Source organism: Eleutherodactylus coqui, chromosome 6 (genome assembly GCF_035609145.1).
Source record: "Eleutherodactylus coqui strain aEleCoq1 chromosome 6, aEleCoq1.hap1, whole genome shotgun sequence".
Taxonomy (NCBI): domain Eukaryota; kingdom Metazoa; phylum Chordata; class Amphibia; order Anura; family Eleutherodactylidae; genus Eleutherodactylus; species Eleutherodactylus coqui.
The window spans coordinates 83,086,953-83,107,087 of record NC_089842.1 but is presented as its reverse complement, the minus strand read 5'-3'; positions in this window follow the sequence as shown (position 1 = coordinate 83,107,087).

The window sequence follows — 20,135 nt, the reverse complement described above, 5'->3', positions numbered from 1 at the left end:
TGGAACTGTTAATAAAGTCGCTCGCATGGAAAGCACATCTAAATGTATGGAAAACTCCTCCTATATAACAATATACAGATTGGCCAGGGTGGGTGACAAAGAAGAGCCCGTAGGACAGCTGTATACCTGGAGGTAAAAATCTCGATCAAACATGAAATAATTATTTTGTAGCAGAAAAGAAGTGACAGAGATAAGATATTCTTTCAATTCATTTGAAAAAGTGGTCTACGTGTTTAAGCAATGTGACAGAGCAGACAATGCCTTGTCATGGGGTATTGATGACTATAACACTGAAATATCACAAGTAACCCACATAGGATTATGCTGCCATGTTATTGTCTGCAAAATGTTAAGAATATCAACGGCGTCACTAATAAATCCAGGTAGCTTCTTTACTATGGGTGGCAGATAATCTGTCAAGGAGAGACCCAACACTTCAATGGACCTCAATGGAGGAGGGAACTGCGGCTTATGTAATTTTGGTATTGCGTGAAAAATGGGAACAGGTAAACACTGTGTATTACAATATTGGCTACAACCACAGGTTTCTTTTTTTTTTTTTTTTAAATACTTATGTAGCAGTTTATTTTTTTTTTTTTTTAATCAGTATTTATTGAAATTTTTCATATAAACATACATACAAACACATGGGTCTGAGCACGGTATCCACCCGTCTCGTCAAAACATAATATATGCTGTTAGTGAAGCAAATAAAAGCTTGAGCTAGCACGCAATCCCAATGCGGGAATTAACTTAAACGACGCGCCTGGGCACAAGAGAACATTTTCAAAAGGAGAGATAAACATAGACGTAGACCCCTTATACATAAGAGAAAAGGGGGAAACAAACGGGGGCGGGGGCTAGGGGGGGCAAGGGAGGGGTGGGAGTAGGGAGAGGGGGGGAGGGGTTAGGTTGGGTTAAGAAGCTCAGTCTGCTCCATGGGGTTTAACCTAGAGCGTATCAGAGAAAAGGCGGTCAACGCATGAATTCCAGAGAGGAGAAGCCTCTAAGAGAGGGGGTGACGGCGCGGGGAGTTGGGATTACGTGGAGGCCCAAAGTACTTACATTGTACAGGGTCAGTGCAAGGATCTCAGGTTGTCGTCTGCTCCACGTTGGCTCCAGGACGGACATACCCCACTGCTCGCCAGGGGGCCCAAGTCTCAATAAATTTATCATGGGTCCCATTCGCCCAGCTTGAAAGCTCCTCTAGGTTAGCGAGGAGGTTAACTCTATCCCTCCATAAGTCGACAGTGGGAGGCTCTTTTTGTTTCCAAAGCAAGGGAATTAGGGCCTTGGCAGTGTCCAATAGCAGAGCGATCAATTTGTGTTTGATGGGGTGAAAGGTAGAGGTCGGTCTCCACAGGAGAACCACCCCAGGGGAGAGCGACAGACCAGGTGACAGCTTTTTCAGAATCTCGCCCACGTCTCTCCAAAAGGGAGTTATACGGGGACATTCCCACCATATATGTAGATATGAACCAGTATCCATCTCGCATCTCCAGCAACTGTCTAATGCAGCTAGTTTGTGGTCATAAAGCCATTGTGGGGTTCTATACCACCTTGCTAGAAGTTTGTAATGTGATTCCTGAGAGGTGACACAAGGAGAGAGACCAAACGCAGTCTTTAATATGAGCTTAGTCTCACTAGGAGATAATGCTATATGAAGTTCTCTCTCCCACGAGGTGAGGAAGGCAGGCTTCGCAGGCTTTGAGGGGGAAATAAAGTGTTTGCGGATGTAAGATATTTTTCTAGAATTGAGGGAAAGCCCCTCAATTACCGATTCAAATGGGATGAGTGGTCTGGGGGTTTTGTGTGATTTCAGAAATTCATTTAGGACTTTCAACAGATGGGTAGAGACGAGGAACGAGAACGTGCGACCCGGGAGACGGTCCTCTAGGGAGGAAAGGGGGGCCGCATTTGCTAGGGACAAAGCATCTTGAAAGTTTTTACCGTCTAGGGTCTTCCAGACTCCCGCGGAGCAAGAGTCTATCGATAGGCCCATGAATCTATGTAATGCTGACAGGGGTGCAAATGGGGAAGGACCAGGGGCGAGAGTCTTCCCTAGCGTTGCCCAGGTTTCTATTACACCTCTTAAAAGGGGGTTGCTTCTCTGTCTTCCCCTACCTCTCCCCCGCGGGAACCACATATCCTCACAGAAGGTGGGACCGTAGGCTCCCTTAGCCAGGGACTGGATCATAGGGTCCTTAATCTGGTGGACCAGCTCTAACCAGTGGTTGAGCTGGGTAGCCAAATAAAGCTCCCGGGGGCATGGCAGGTCCACTCCACCTTCCGATCGCCTCTTGATGAGTAGACAGTGAGCAAGCCTGGGTCTCTTTCCCGACCATAGGTATCTGGAAAAAATTGTGCGTAGAGCCTTGGGGCATCGCATATAGGGAAAATATTGCTGAAACAAATTCCGGCGGGATGTTAAACTGCCTCAGAGCTTGCTCCATGTACAGCCAATTGACTCGGTCAAACGTCTTTTCGGCGTCTGTGCCGACAAAGGCGAGAGGTATATTATGTGTTTGGGAGTATTTCGCTGCATGGAGGAGCCTGAGGCAACCGTCTCTGCCCTCCCTTCCCTTAACGAAGCCCGATTGTTCTGGGTTGATTAGTTTAGGGATGAATTTTTCGAGTCGTTTTGTCAGAATTTTGGCCCAGAGCTTCATATCGAAGTTGATGAGGGAAATAGGGTGATAGCTCTCGCAGGATTCGGGGTCCTTGTTTTCCTTAAAGACAAGAGCAATATGAGCTTCCTGCGCCTGTCTTGGGAGGGGAGTTCCCTGGAGGAGTGAGTTAAAGAGATCGGTTAGCTTTGGTATAAGAGTGGTTTTAAATGTTTTATAATATATAAGGGGGAAGCCGTCTGGGCCTGGGCTTTTGCCTGGAGGAGGAGTACTAATGAGACCTTCAATTTCCTGGGAGGTAATTGGAGTCAAAAGGGAGGCAGCCTCTTCCTCATCTAATTTAGGGAGGTCGAGTTCTTTGAGGAAAGAGTCAACCTGTTTCTTGAAGTTGATAGTAGCGTTGGGGGAGAGGGGATCGCGAAGATTATAAAGGCGGGAGTAGAAACTTTGGAATTCCCTAGCGATTTCGGGTGTGGAGGAAACTCTATGGCCTTCTGCGGTTTTAATAGTTTTAATGAAATTTCTAGTTCGGGCCTTTTTAATAAGTGCAGGCGTATATCTACTACCCTTGTTCCCCTGTGCATAGGTGACATGTCTGAGGTAAAGGTGTTTTTTGTTGTACTTGGATTCAAGTATGAGTTTGAGTTCCCTTCTAAGGGACGCCAATTCCTCAGAAGAGGTCTTACACTGGGAAAGTTTCACAGCGCGTTCAAGTTTGGAGATTTGAGATAGTTTGTGGTCGATTTCTTTTTGCTGTTTTTTCTTTGCTCTAGAACCAGCAGCAATCAAGAGACCTCTTGTAAAGGCCTTTTGGGCCTCCCATATTACAGGGGGAGGGATATCGTCTGACGTATTTAGTTGAAAGAATTCTTCTAGCCTTTCCTTAAGCTGCAGTCTTTCCTCTTCTGAGTCCAGAAGGGAGGGGTTGAGTCTCCAGCGCCATTCGCGAGGGAGGAGGTTCGGAAGGTGTAGGTCCAGATGGACCGGAGCGTGGTCCGAAATTACTATAGGGTCGATTGAGGCCTTTTCTACGTGTTGGAGGAGGGGGGAGGACACAAATACATAATAAAGGCGTTGGAAGGAGGAGTGGACCCGCGATAGGAAGGTGTAGTCCCTAGAAGTCGGGTTCAGAGATCTCCAGCTGTCTACCAGATCCAACTCGGAGAGGGAACGAATGAGTTTGCTCAGTTTTCTCTGGGATATGTGCGATTTCCCTACCGAGGAGTCTAGCAGGCGACAGAGAGTGAGATTTAGGTCGCCGCCGAGAATAATCAGGCCGTTAGCGAAGTGTTTAAGTGTCTCTAAGTGTTTAGTCAGCCAAGCTACCTGGTCAGTATTTGGAGTATATAAGTTTGCAAGGGTTATTTTGGTATTGTTAAGCAGTCCTCTCAGGAAGAGAACCCTACCTTCCTCATCCGAGTGGCGAGCCCCGCAAGTGAAATTGAGTGATTTGTGTAGCAAGGTAGAGACCCCTTTTGAGGCGGATGATGGGTGAGAGTTGTGGAATGCGAGTGGATACTGCTTACCTGGTAGGGCCAGGCATCTGTCTCCCCTGAAGTGGGTCTCCTGCAGGAACACGACTCCGGAACCGTATCTCTTTAACAGCAGTGCTATGTGGTGCCTCTTAGCTGGGGAATTCAAGCCATTGACGTTAAGTGTGGTGACGCGAAGGAGGTGCTTCATGTTGCCAGGACAGAGCAGACGAGTATTTCTCCTGCTTGAAGGGAAGAAAAGGAAGAAGAGTTACCCGCTTGATAAACTATGTCGTACAGAGCTTGATTTTACCTCTACTTTAGCCAAAATGCGGACAGAGGCTAAAGGGAGTGGACTCGGAGAGCAGGAGGGGTGGTAAGGAAAAGAGCGGGAAGGGGGGGTTGGGGTATAGGGGTGGATGGGTGGTAGGAGTAGGAGTAGGAGACGGACAGACAAAAATTACAATCATGTGAACAGATAGTAAATTAGTGACACCAAGTCCAGGTGGGTGTGGACTTGGGTCTAAGTGGGAGCGAGTTGTCTGTGCTTTAAAATCAAAGGACAGACAACTATGAAATCAGCCTGGTCAGACAGGCGCTCACCGGGTCGTTTAACATTGAATGAACAGATGTAACAGTCGCGGGAAGAGGAAACCTTCTTAAAAAAGAAAAAGGAAAAGGAGAGGAGAGGGAGGAGACAAAAGTTAAACAATGCAACAGCAATGCACAAGTCAGCTGGGCTGATGAGTAGAGAGGGAAATGCCTATCTTCTCTGGACCACTTGATGGATAACGAGACCCCATAGGGCCTGGTCAAAGGGGTGAAAGCAGACAGACACGTTGCTTCGAACAATCCTGAAAACTAGGTCCTTGAGGGCAGTCCAGCTGAGTGCAACATCAGACATAGGAAAGAAGAAGGTGCACCTTCTTGCTCAGGTATCCTGAATGGTTGGAGGTTCCTTCATCTTCTTTCTTTTTCCTTTGGGGGACTTAGAATTACCAGCCACCTGCCATGCTTCAGGTGGAGAAAGCTTAGGCAGGCTTGGAAACTCAGGGAGAGGTAACCAACAAGGCTATTCTATAGGGTCCATCTCCAGGTGCTCCCAGCAGCTACAAAGATCCTCTGGGGAGCGGACAATGAGTCTGCGGCTTTTATAAAATATGCTGATGCCGAAGGGAAACAGCCAGGCATAACGTATGTCCCTCGCTCTTAGAGCCTCCAGGAGGGGACGGAGGATGCGGCGTTTTGCTAGGGTGGCCGGGGAAAGGTCTTGGTAAATCTGAATAGGGGAATCCCCGTACCTAACACCTTTGCTGAGTCTTGCGGCTTTTAGTACAGCAGAAGTGTCCTGGAAAGACAGCAGTTTGCAGACTACATCCCGGGGAGGATCTGCAGGGGGAGGGGGGGGTCTGAGGGCCCTGTGCACCCTTTTAATGGTTATTTAGGCTGCTCTGTCTGCACCAAGGAGCTGTACAAAAATTTCTGAGGTTACCTTGTGCAGAGACTCAGTGGCCCAGGTCTCAGGGAGTCCCTTGAATCGCAGATTGCATCTCCTGTTGCGCTTTTCTAGGTCCTCCTGGAGGATAAGTGCACGGTTCAGACAGTCATGATGTTCTTTTAGTATATTGGCAGTGGCTAAAGCATGGGAGGTATAGGAGGCTGAGGCAGTCTCTAAATCTTCCACCCTGCGGCCCATCTGTTTGATATCTTCTTTTATTTCTGTGAGATCAGCCATGATAGGGTTAAGGGCATTAGATATTAACTCCCTCAAAAAACCTCGGGACACACTCTCAGAGTCCTCCTCGTCTGAGGAAAGGTCACCCTCCCCCTCCTTACTGTGAGCTGCAGCAGGTCCTTGAGCTGGCGCCATCTTAGAGGACAGATGTGGAGAGCTGGAGCCTCGCTCCTTCAGGTAGCGCTGCATGCCTGTCTGATTTTTGGATGATTTGGGGGTGCAGGGTTGTTCTCCTCCCTTGTCCCTCGCGATCCTTCTCATTTCCGCGGCTGTGGATGAAGCGGGGAGACCTCGGTGAGCGCTGTGCTGAGGGAGCTCCGGTCTCAAGCAGCCATGTTGCTACGCGGTCAGGCTCCACCCCCACAACCACAGGTTTCAACAAAATGTGATATAATACAACAGATCAAACACCTCCTCCATATGGATAGGCTAGGAACAGAACAACGGGCAGAATCACAGGCCAAAAGATTCTTCCGACAATAGTGTTACTTCATAGAAACATTTCTCATTACCTCAGAAATAAGATCATGTGTGTACTCCTTTAAAGATACTACCTGATACCTCACCTTGGAAAATGCCAGCCAGCTAGGGAGGTTGAAACTACATGGCTAAACTATAAGGAATTTCAAATAACTCAGGTTTCTATATTTTGAATATGGTCCACATATAAACGAGAGTGGAGAGTCCGAGGTCCAAAGTTAAATTTTTGGATGTTTGTGATACATTTAAGACGTTATGTAAGGTATATGAATACATCCCGGTTTTGTTTTTCTTTTTTCCTTCCTCTATTTCATGTCTTGTCATTTTATTTTAAATGTATGTTCTGACATTGGAATATAGGTAACTGGAAGCTCTAACCACCAGAATCTTACAGGTTTATGTACAAGCTCACGCAGTTTTCATATTGTAATGCTACTCATCGGCCTCCCCCGCACTAGACTCGCTCCACTCCAATCCATACTAAATGCAGCAGCTAGGCTCATTTTTCTATCCAGTCTTATTCAGACGCCTCTGCATTATGCCAGTCACTGCATTGGCTGCCCATCCACTGCAGAACTAAATTTAAACTCCTCTACCTCACTCACAAAGCTCTGCATGGCGCTGCACCACCATACAACGCCTCCCTACTGTCAGTACACCACCCAGCCCGCTCACTCCGATCGGCTAACATACTCAGACTAAACACCCCTGTAATACGAACCTCACATGCTCGCCTACAGGACTTCACCAGAGCAGCACCCATCCTCTGGAATGCTCTACCCTAAGGCATCCGGACAATTCCCGATGCACGAAATTTCAGACGTGCCTTAAAAACGCACCTCTTCAGGGAAGCATACCAAATCTCCTGACCTAGTCCCTCGCCCCTCCCTATGGTGCCCCACCCTGTTTGCTTTCTAATAAATGATCTGTACATTAAATTTCCTATTGCCTGTGTTCCCCACCCCCTGCACCTCCTGTACCACCCTCAACCCATTTGTGTCTACCCCAATGTATCTCATATTGTAATTGTTGTATTGTTTTGCATTTATCCATGCCTGAAAGCGCTGCAGAATACGTTGGCGCTATACAAATAAACATTATTTTTATTATTCTTATTATGTACCATTATTTCTATTATTCTCATGGCTAAGGTATAACTAAATGCCAATAAAAAGAGGTTTTTAAATAAATAGAAACAGATGGATTTTCTTCTAGAAAAAAATCCTTTGGTTCTCTGTTATAAAACCCATATTCAGTCCCTCCTCCAGTAGGACTTGAAGTTTAGTTTGAACTACAGGTGTGGGGTCTCCCCTTAAGCGCCGGTACGTTGTGAAGCTGCAGAGTGTCCTAATCCAAAATAGCAATTGACCCTCCCTTGTCTGCAGGATAGATAGCAATAGAGTTGTATTGTAACTCTTTTGCCGACAAGTTATGGTGTTTATTGTGTTTAGCATTGAATAAATGCCATAATTCACATTCAGTATGATTTTGGAAATCCTCCATGACTGCATCTGATGTATAGTGTAAAAAGCTTTATTAGTCACTGAAATATCTTGTACGTGCCGTAATCCCATTAACCCTTGGATCCCTCAAGGTCATCTTTTCCGAAAATGATAAACTTGTAAAAATGTTAGTCTCTGATTCACTAATACCCTTATGTTGGAGATCACGATTTTTTATCGTCAAAAAAATGTCTCCTTACAGTTAGCAAGCACACAAACCTATTCACATCTAGTAGGGTGCGGTACAAACAAAAATCTCTATCCGGTACAAAGTTTAACCCTTTTTCCAGTAATTTAATTTGTGAATCGAACAATATAAAGATGCAGATAAATTAAGCACAGTTAAATGCTCCTCATCATTAGTCATAAAATGTTTTGCTGCCCCTTATGGGTTTGGTATTTGTGAGCCACAACATCTTCACTTATGATCTCCTCTCCTCCTTTCTTCCATCTCTAAAGATCTTTTCAAGGATACTCTAGTTATGATTTTAACTTCATATAAGTGCTGTAGAAATCTTGTGTTTTGGAATCTGTTTTCAAAGTGACAGACTCAGAACTAGAAGGGCGCTTTCTCTTTGACTCAAGGCAGCACATTTGTCTGTTGGGCACACGGCAAAAGATTTTGGGGTTTTAGCTAATGGATTCATTCACCTAAATATATGCATGGTGTGGTGTGGCTTTGCGGATTTACACTGCGGGGACATCTTTGATATCTATATACTGGTGACAGGTTCCCTTTAAGTACTGCAGTGTTTTATACACATTATACAAGTATTAGACGTTCTGAGACACAGAAGTTTGTCAGAGGTGGCAGCGCTGCATTTGATATGTGGCACAACTTATAGTCATGTGACTGTCTTATCTTGATGGGTTATCATAATTTACAAGCTATGGAGCCTTGTACTTCATAAACTTATACCAGATTGATATAACAACATTAATGTACCACAAAATATATTGTACATTTGTCAGAGGAGGAGAATCAAAATGTAAACATTTTAAATTATTTTGAGGAATTTATATATTTAATTAAATCATTTTATATCTTTTGTCTATGTAAAGAGAATTCTAGCAGCACATGTGATGGATGCAGCTAAATAGACCTCCATCCAATAAACCTTTTAACTAATGGCCCATTTAGGCATGACGAGCTGTTGGTCAAGTGATGCCCAGCAGCTCGTCCCAGTGATGCTCGCCCCTGTGGTGTTACGCAGGAGCAAGTATCGCTGCAAGCGCTGCCAGCATGGAGGCGGAGCGGGTCGGGGAGTGTTCTCCCCCATCTGCCTCGATTAACTAAGTAGACAGTCATTCAGAAGTGAACGACTGCTGTTTACACTGAACGGCACATTGCTCAGTTTTCTGCAAAAACTAAAGGACTAAACAATTCTCGTTCAGTCGCTGTATGCATTCACATAGGAATATATTGTTCAAATTCCCACAGGAACACAGGAATCTGAACTATTCCAAATGAGAATTGTCCCGTGTAAATGGACCGTTAGGCTGCATTTACACCGGCATTTTAAGTTGTGCCCGAGACTCTTCTGCATGAGTGACATCGCATGGCACACTGACACTGTGTCTCTGCACTGTTTGATATGTGGGGCACCGCACATTACATGTCCTATTCTCAAATTGAACCATTGACCCAGAAGAAAGAAAAATCATTTGTGTACATGAATACATTAAATTGAAGGATCTCTCCCACAATCTGTTTACACCCAGGACTGCGACGGTAACAAGAGGGCATACGCTACGTCTAGAAGAAAGCAGGTTTCATCACCAACACAGAAAAGGGTTTTTTACTAGAGATGAGCGAGCACACTCGTCCCAGCTTGATGCTCGTTCAACCATTAGGGTACTCGAGTTGCTCGTTACTCGAGACGAGCACCACGCGGTACTCGAGTCAATTCAATTTCCTTCCCCGCATGTTTAGCGCCATTTTTAAGCCAATAGACATGCAGGAAAGGCACTACCACTTCCTCCTATGACGTGCCAGCCCTATCCCACCTCCCTGCAGTGAGTGGCTGGCGAGATCAAGTGCCCGCTGAGTATTTGAAGCGGTCTCGCCCGCGGGTCGCCTCAGACACACGCTGGCAGAGATTAGGGAGGGTGCTGCTGGTGCTATAGGGAAACTGTTAGTGTAGGATCCTGTCTTCAAGAACCCCAACGGTCCTTCTTAGGGCCACATCTGACCGTGTGCATTACTATTGTGTCTGGCTGGGAGCAGTTTTGCACACAGTTTTTTTATATCTCGGGCTGTGCAGGCCATTACAGCTATAGCGTTCTCAGTCTGCAGTCTATTATACAGAGTATAGGGAAAGTGCTGCTGAGATAGGGAAAGTGGTAGTGTAGGATCCTGTCTTCAAGAACCCCAATGGTCCTTCTTAGGGCTACATCTGACCGTGTGCATTTTACTGGGTGGCTGCTGGGAGTTGTAATGCTTCTATTTTAGTATTACGCTGCTAGGCCTGTTTGCAGCCTTCCGTAATATTTTTTTCTGGCTGGAGTGTGCATTAAAATACCGCTCTCAGCGTGAAAGTGCACGCAAATAATTCCATACTTATTTATACCATTCTGTGTCTGCAGTGAATTAGACGCACAGCGTAGGGCCAGAGCCACATCCAGAGGGAAAGTGATATACACTATACAGCCTGTATCCTCTGTGCAAAAAAACCAAAAGCTCCGTCGTTGGGCTACATCTGACTGTGTGCATTTTACTGGGTGGCTGCTGGGAGTTGTAGTGCTTCCATTTTAGTATTACGCAGCTAGGCCTGTTTGCAGCCTTCCTTTTAATTTTTTTCTGGCTGGAGTGTGCAGTAAAATACCACTCTCAGCGCTAAATAGTACTGTAATATTACCGGGGCCACTGCAAAGTATTTTAACTCAGCCGCTGTGCAGAGCGTCTCACAATACCATTTCCGTTGGTGGGGTTGAGATCGCCGCAGTTAGCAGCACTATCCACTGGCTTTACAGTCTTCTCCCACTCCACACAGCCTCTATAATCTACAAGTCTCTGCGAGCAGTAAATTACCCCTAGGTATCAGCGCAAGACAGCGGGTTACTTTTTTCTAGTCACAGCATAGAGCCCTTGCTATCTACAAGTCTCTGTGTGCGGTGAATTAAGGCCCAGTTGTCAGTGCTGTACAGTGGGGTAATTTATTTGGCCCCTGCTCCATTCGTAATCCGCCATGATGAGGAGTAGGGGTAAGGGTCGAGGACGTGGACGTCCAAGTGAGTGTGTGGGCACAGACCGAGTTCCTGGTCCAGGTGAATCACAGCCGGCTGCTGCGGGATTAGGAGAGAGGCAAGTTTCTGGGCTCCCCAGCTTCATATCACAATTTATGGGTCCACGTGGTAGACCTTTATTACAAACAGAGCAGTGTGAGCAGATCCTATCGTGGATGGCTGAAAATGCATCCAGCAATGTATCGACCACCCAGTCTTCTACGCAGTCCACTACTCCAGGCTTAGGGACTGCAACTCTGAATCCTCTGGCTGCTGCTCCTCCTTCCTCCCAGCCTCCTCACTCCATGAAAATGACATATTCTGATGAGCAGGCAGATTCTCAGGAACTGTTCTCGGGTCCCTGCCTTGAGTGGGAAAAAATGGTTCCTCTCTCACCTGAGGAGTTTGTCGTGATGCCCAACCTTTGAAAAGTTCCCAGAGTCTGGGTGATGAGGCTGGGGACTTCCGGCAACTGTCTCAAGAGCTTTCAGTGTGTGAGGAGGATGATGATGATGAGATACAGTTGTCTATCAGTGAGGTAGTAGTAAGGACAGTAAGTCTGAGGGAAGAGTGCACAGAGGATTCGGAGGAAGAGCAGCTGGACGATGCGGTGACTAACCCCACCTGGTTTGCTACGCCTACTGAGGACAGGGCTTCAGAGGGGGAGGCAAGTGCAGCAGCAGGACAGGTTGGAAGAGGCAGTTGAGTGGCCAGGGGTAGAGGCAGAGCCAGAGCCAGAGCCAAGAATCCCCCAACTGTTTCCCAAAGCACCCCCTCGCGCCAAGCCTCCGTGCAGAGGGCTAGGTGTTGAAAGGTGTGGATGTTTTTCAGTGAGAGTGCGGACGACCGACGAACAGTGGTGTGCAACCTGTGTCGCACCAAGATCAGCCGGGGAGCCACCACTACCAGCCTCACCACCACCAGCACGCGCAGGCATATGATGGCCAAGCACCCCACAAGGTGGGACGAAGGCCGTTCACCGCCTCCGGGTGACACCACTCCCTCTTCCCCTGTGCCCCAACCTGCCACTCAGATCCAACCCCCCTCTCAGGACACAGGCACGAGCGCCTCCCAGCCTGCACCCACACTCTCACCTCCGCTGTCCTCCATCCCATCCAGCAATGTCTCTCAGCGCAGCGTTCAGCTGTCGCTAGCACAAGCGTTGGAGCGAAAGCACAAATACGCCGCAACGCAACCCGCACGCACAAGCTTTAAACGTGCACATTGCCAAATTATTCAGCCTGGAGTTGCTGCTGTACAGGCTTGTGGAAACAAAGGCTTTCATAAAATGTGATGTCTGCGGCGGTTCCGCGCTACCTGGTCCTTAGACGCCACTATTTTTCCCGGTGTGCCGTCCCAGCCCTACACCAGCACGTCTCCCGCAACATAAATTGTGCCCTCACCAACGCGGTTACTGGAAAGGTCCACTTAACCACGGACACGTGGACAAGTACTGGCAGGCAGGGCCACTATATCTCCCTAACGGCACATTGGGTGTATTTGGTGGAGGCTGGGACCGAGTCAGAGCCTGGGGCCGCTCACGTCCTATTCACACCCAGATTAGAGGGTCCTACCTCGGTGCTGGTATCTGTGGCGGTTTATGCCACCTCCTCTAAACCCTTCCCCTCCTCCTTCTCTTACGCAACCTCTGCCTCCCAATTAAGAAGTGTGAGCAGCCCATCGCCAGCAGTCGGTATGGCGCGGCGTGGCAACACAGCAGTGGGTAACTACTCAGCTTACGTGACAAGAGGCACACGGCCCCCGAACTGTTCAGGGTCTGACAGAGCAGACCGACCTCTGGCTTTCGCCGCTAAGCCTCCAACTGGGCATGGTCCTGTGTGACAACGGCCGTAAGCTGGTGGCGGGTCTGCAGCTCGGCAGCCTCACACACGTGCCATTCCTCGCCCACGTCTTCAATCTGGTTGGTCAGCGGTTTCTTAAAAACTACCCTCACTTGTCTGACGTGCTCGGTAAGGTGCGCCACGTCTGTGTATATTTCTGCAAGTCCAACACGGACGCTGCCACCCTGAGGACCCTGCAACATTGGTTTAATCTGCCAGAGCACCAACTGCTGTGCGACGTGCCCACACGGTGGAATTCTATGCTGCACATGCTGGCCAGGCTCTATGAGCAGCGTAGAGCAATAGTGGAATACCAACTCCAACATGGGCGGCGTAGTGGTAGTCAGCCTCCCCAATTCTTTACCGAGGAGTGGGCCTGGATGGCAGATATCTGCCAGGTCCTCGGAAACTTTGAGGAGTCTACCCAGATAGTGAGCGGTGATGCTGCAATCATTAGTGTTACCATCCCCCTGCTATGCCTGCTGAGAAGTTCGCTGCAAAGCATAAAGGCCGACGCTTTGGGGTTGGAACAGGAGACGGGGGATGACAGTATGTCACTTAATAGCCAGACCACCCTCATGTCTATATCTCAGCGCGTTTTGGAGGAGGAGGAGGAGGGGGAAGAGACAGCTGGGCACACTGCAGAGGGTACCCATGCTGCTTGCTCGTCATCTCTTCAGCGTGTATGGGCTGTGGAGGAGGAGGAGGAGGATCCTGAAAGTCATCTTCCAAGTGAGGACATCCATGTCTTGCATACTGGTACCCTGGCACACATGGCTGACTTCATGTTAGGTCACCTTTCTCGTGACCCTCGCGTTAGACGCATTCTGGCCAACACGGTTTACTGGGTGTACACCCTTCTCGACCCACAGTACAAGGAGAATCTTTCCACTCTCATTCCCGAAGAGGAAAAGGGTACAAGAGTGATGCAATACCACAGGGCCCTGGTGGAAAAAGTGATGCTAAACTTCCCATCTGACAGCGCAGTTCCTAGGGCCAAGTAGAAGGGGAGGCGCGGAGATCAGGCAGCATGTACAGCGCAGGCAGGGGAACACTCTCCAAGGCCTTTGCCAGCTTTATGGCTCCCCAGCAAGACTGTGTCACCACTCCCCAGTCAAGGCTAAGTCGGAGGGAGCACTGTAAAAAGATGGTGAGGGAGTACGAAGCCGATCGTACCACCGTCCTACGTGATGCCTCTGTTACATACAACTATTGGGTGTCAAAGCTGGACACGTCCCACGTACTTGCGCTGTACGCCCTGGAGCTAGCGTCTTGTCTCACTGCTCTTACAGTAAAGAATAGAGATGAGTGAGCACCAAAATGCTCGGGTACTCATTGCTTGAGTTGAACTTTCCGCGATGCTCGAGAGTTCGTTTCGAGTAACGAACCCCATTGAAGTCAATAGGCAACTCAAGCATTTTTGTATGTTAACGATGCTCCGCATAGGTCATGACTTGTGTAACTCTGGAAAACATCCGAAAGTCATGGAAACACCACAGAAACGGATAGGGCAGGGGCAGCATGCAGGGCTGCATCTCAGGCTCCCAGGTCCCACTATTAAGCCACAATAGGGGCAAGAGTCTGCCCCCACCCCCCACCCTAACAATTTTTACTTCGGACAAAACCTCATTAGCAAGGCACACCTTAGCAAACCACCACACTACCTGCAACTAAGGACAATAACTGCCTGGGGGTCACACCGCTGCCTCTTCTCCTGGGTTACATGCTGCCCAACCCCCCGCACGACCCTGCGTCCACTTCGCACACAAAAGTTTCCCTGTGCAGCCTTCAGCTGCCCTCATGCCACACGCTCGCTTCATAGCTACACCACCCTTATGTCTATTTCTAAGTGCGTCTGCCATGAGGATAAACTGGAGGCACACACTGCAGAGGGTTGGCAGGGCCAGGCAGCGCCGACCCTCTTTGAAAAGGGGAGGAGGGGCGATCGCCCGCAATGCTGTTGAGAATCGATGATAAATTAATGTACGATCATCATTCCAATCCCGTGCCACCTCCGTCGCAAAATAGTCAGGAGCCGCAAACGTGGGCATAAAGGGGACTTAGGTGCCAGCACTTTCACACATCTCCACAATGCAGCAATATTCTGTGTGGGAAGAACGTGAGCGGGCCCAGGGTCAGGCTCGGTCCCAGCCTCCATCTTGTGTGACCAAAGGTGCCACGAGTTGCAGAGCAATGGGAAATCAATGTGTCCCCACACAATTCATTCTGTGTAGGTGTTAGATAGCTCAACACAGCAGTGGAAAGTCTTCGAGTTCCTTTGGCTTGCCTATGCTGTCGGTGCACAAAAATAGTATTACACAAGAAGAAATCAGAGCGCCCAAACATGGCAGACTTTCACCCCGCCAAGGACCTCGGCCCACATTTCTACCCTAGTCAGTCAGTGTATTTGTGCCAAACAGGTAAAGCAACGCAATGGGAACTCATTGTACACGCACAGCATAGGCTAGCCCAAGAAACTCATGCATGGTATTACACATGACGAAATCAGAGTTCCCAAACATGGCAGAGTTTCACCCTGCAAAGGGCCTCGGCCTACTTTTCTGTCCTAGTCAGTCAGTGGGTTTGTGTCAGGCAGGTACAACTCCGCTATGGGAAGTCTGTGTGCACCCACAGCATGGGTGGCTCCCTGGAACCCTCCGGCGGTACATAAATAAATCCCATTGCAGTGCCCCGGACAGCTGAGCTAACGTCAGATAAAATACAGGTAGGCTTCGGCCCACACTGCATGCCTGAGTCAGACTTGGTTTTTTTCATTAATAGTCACAGGCAGGTACAACTCCGCTATGGGAAGTGTGTGGGGACCTACAGCATGGGCGGGTCCCAGGGAGCCACCGACGGTACATTTATAAATCCCATTGCAGTGCCCCGGACAGCTGAGCTAACACCAGATAAAATACAGGTGGGCTTCGGCCCACACTGCATGCCCGAGTGAGACTGGGGTTTTTTCATTAATAGTCACAGGCAGGTACAATTCCGTTATGGGAAGTCTGTGTGCACCCACAGCATAGGCGAGCCCCAGGAACTTAAGGATGGTATTACGCATAAAGAAATCACAGCGCCAGAACTTGGCAAAGTTACACCCTGCCAAGGACCTCGGCCCACACCCTCAGCAATCGTGGGCATAAAGGTGACTTCGATGCTAGTACAGCTGTGAAAGTCTCATTAAATTAGTTGCGGTTGCTTTCACCGCTCCAAAGACTGGATTAATCTGGAACAAGTTCCACAGGCCCAACCTGGCGCAGTTGCAGTTCCCCCAGGACATAGGCCTCAGCCCACACCCTCAGCAAACGCGGGCATGAAGCGGACTCCGATGCTAGTCCATCTGTGAAGGTCTCATTAAATCAGTTACCTTTTCTTTCACAGCTCCAAAGGCTGGATTAACCTGGAAGAAGTTCCACAGGCCCAACCTGGCGCAGTTGCCATTTCCCCCAGGATATAGGCCTCAGCCCACACCTTCAGCAAACGCGGTATGAAGCGGACTTCGATGCTAGTACAGCTGTGAAGGTCTCATTAAATCAGTTACGTTTTCTTTCACCGCTCCAAAGGCTGCATTAACGAGGAACAAGTTCCAAGGGCCCAACCTGGCGCAGTTGCAGTTCTCCCAGGACATAGGCCTCTGCCCACACCCTCAGCAATCGCGAGCATGAAGCGGACTCTGATGCTAGTACAGCAGTGAATGTGTCATGAAAGCAGCAACGCTCCTCTTCTTTCACCCAAACCTGTGTCTCAGATAACTGTGGTAACACGAGACAAAATACATGATGCCCAGTGCTGAAACCCTGACCCCAAGCATGAGGAGGAGGTGGCCTTACAAGGCCAAGAAACCATGACCAGGACCCGCTGTAGCCTGTGTGGGAAGTATGTGAGCGGGCCCTTGGTCAGGCTCGGTGCCAGCAAAGACCCCAGTAACATTTCTGTAGCAGAAGTATAGGTAGTGCCCTGTAACATTTTTGTAGCAGCAGTATAGGCAGACCACTGTAACATTTCTGTAGCAGCAGTATAGGCAGACCCCTGTACCATTTATGTGGCAGACAAAGAAATAAACCCGCGCTCCAGTGTTTTGGAAGATAGCAGTCAGAAGGTGCAGCTGCTTGTATTGAAATTTAAGTTATGCAATGAGTATTACTTATTTCACAGGGGTGCTTGTTAAAAAGCACCCCTGGGTCCAAGATGGCAGGCAGAATTCAAACGATGTATAAGATAATCCTTTATTTGCGACGCGTTTCGGCCGTAATTTCGGCCTTTTTCAAGCATAAAACACATAGAACATACTAACAATTTATAGTGCATGTAGTTAAAAGACAATAGGTCATGGCTAGAGATGAGCGAGCACCAAAATGCTCGGGTGCTCGTTACTCGGGACGAACTTTTCGCGATGCTCGAGGGTTCGTTTCGAGTAACGAACCCCATTGAAGTCAATGGGCGACCCGAGCATTTTTGTATTTCGCCGATGCTCGCTAAGGTTTCCTTGTGTGAAAATCTGGGCAATTCAAGAAAGTGATGGGAACGACACAGCAACGGATAGGGCAGGCGAGGGGCTACATGTTGGGCTGCATCTCAAGTTCACAGGTCCCACTATTAAGCCACAATAGCGGCAAGAGTGGGGCCCCCCCCTCCCAAAAACTTTTACTTCTGAAAAGCCCTCATTAGCATGGCATACCTTTGCTAAGCACCACACTACCTCCAACAAAGCACAATCACTGCCTGCATGACACTCCACTGCCACTTCTCCTGGGTTACATGCTGCCCAACCGCCCCCCCTCCCCCCCACAGCGCACACCAAAGTGCCCTGCGCAGCCTTCAGCTGCCCTAATGCCACACCACCCTCATGTCTATTTAGAAGTGCGTCTGCCATGAGGAGGAACCGCAGGCACACACTGCAGAGGTTGGCACGGCTAGGCAGCGACCCTCTTTAAAAGGGGCGGGGCGATAGCCCACAATGCTGTACAGAAGCAATGAGAAATAGAATCCTGTGCCACCGCCATCAGGAGCTGCACACGTGGGCATAGCAATGGGGAACCTATGTGCCACACACTATTCATTCTGTCAAGGTGTCTCTGCATGCCCCAGTCAGACCGGGCTTTTTAATTCATAGACACAGGCAGGTACAACTCCCTATTGTGAAGTCCCTGTCGACCGACAGCATGGGTGGCTCCCTGGAACCCACCGGCGATACACAAAAATATCCCATTGCATTGCCCAACACAGCTGAGGTAGTAATGTCGTGCTTAATGCAGGTGGGCTTCGGCCCACACTGCATGCCCCAGTCAGACTGGGGTTCTTTACAAGTGGAAACAGATGCATTTATAATTCCCTGTGGACCCACAGCATGGGTGGATGCCAGGAAGCCACCGGCGGTACATAGAAATATCCCATTGCAGTGCCCAACACAGCTGAGGTAGTAATGTCGTGCTTAATGCAGGTGGGCTTCGGCCCACACTGCATGCCCCAGTCTGACTGGGGTTCTTTACAAGTGGACAGATGTAGGTTAAACTCCGTGTGCACCTACAGCATGGGTGGCTCCCTGGAACCCACCGGCGATACACTAAAATATCCCATTGCATTGCCCAACACAGCTGAGGTAGTAATGTCGTGCTTAATGCAGGTGGGCTTCGGCCCACCCTGCATGCCCCAGTCAGACTGGGGTTCTTTACAAGTGGAAACAGATGCATTTATAATTCCCTGTGGACCCACAGCATGGGTGGGTGCCAGGAAGCCACCGGTGGTAGATAAATATATCCCATTGCATTGCCCATCACAGCTGAGGTAATGTCATGTTTAATGCAAGTGGGCTTCGGCCCACACTGCATGCCCCAGTCAGACTGGGGCTCTTTAGAAGTGGACACATGTAGTTACAACTCCATGTGGACCCACGGCATGGGTGGCTCCCTGGAACCCATCGGCGGTACATAAATATATCCCATTGCAGTGCCCAACACAGCTGATGTAACGTCAGCTGTAATGCAGGTGGGCCAAAAATTAATTGGATTACACTGTAGGCGAGGGCCCACAAAAATTGGTGTATCAATAGTACTAATGTACCTCAGACAAATTGCCCATGCCCAACCAAGAGGGCAGGTGAAACCTATTAATCGCTTTGGTTAATGTGGCTTAAGTGATAACTAGGCCTGGAGGCAGCCCAGTTTAACGAAAAATTGGTTCAAGTTAAACTTTCAACGCTTTTAAGAGCATTGAAACGTATAAAAATTGTTTAGAAAAATTATATGAGTGAGCCTTGTGGCCCCAAGAAAAATTGCCCGTTCGGCGTGATTACGTGAGGTTTCAGGAGGAGGAGCAGGAGGAGGAGGAGGAGGAATATTATACACAGATTGATGAAGCAGAAATGTCCCCGTTTTGGATGGTGAGAGAGAACGATGCTTCCATCCGCGGGTGCAGCCTACGTATTGCTTAGGTATCGCTGCTGTCCGCTGGTGCAGAAGAGAAGTCTGGGGAAATCCAGGCTTTGTTCATCTTGATGAGTGTAAGCCTGTCGGCACTGTCGGTTGACAGGTGGGTACGCTTATCCGTGATGATTCCCCCAGCCACACTAAACACACTCTCTGACAAGACGCTAGCCGCAGGACAAGCAAGCACCTCCAGGGCATACAGCGCGAGTTCAGGCCACGTGTCCAGCTTCGACACCCAGTAGTTGTAGGGGGCAGAGGCGTCACGGAGGACGGTCGTGCGATCAGCTACGTACTCCCTCACCATCCTTTTACAGTGCTCCCGCCGACTCAGCCGTGAATGGGGAGCGGTGACACAGTCTTGCTGGGGAGCCATAAAGCTGGCAAAGGCCTTGGAGAATGTTCCCCTGCCTGCGCTGTACATGCTGCCTGATCTCTGCGCCTCCCCTGCTACCTGGCCCTCGGAACTACGCCTTCTGCCACTAGCGCTGTCGGATGGGAAGTTTACCATCAGTTTGTCCACCAGCGCCCTGTGGTATAGCATCATTCTCGAACCCCTTTCCTCTTCGGGAATGAGAGTGCAAAGGCTCTCCTTATACCGTGGGTCGAGCAGTGTGTACACCCAGTAATCCGTAGTGGCCAGAATGCGTGTAACGCGAGGGTCACGAGAAAGGCATCCTAACATGAAGTCAGCCATGTGTGCCAGGGTACCTGTACGCAACACATGGCTGTCCTCACTAGGAAGATCACTTTCAGGATCCTCCTCCTCCTCCTCCTTCTCCTCCTCAGGCCGTACACGCTGAAATGATGACAGGCAAGCAGCATGGG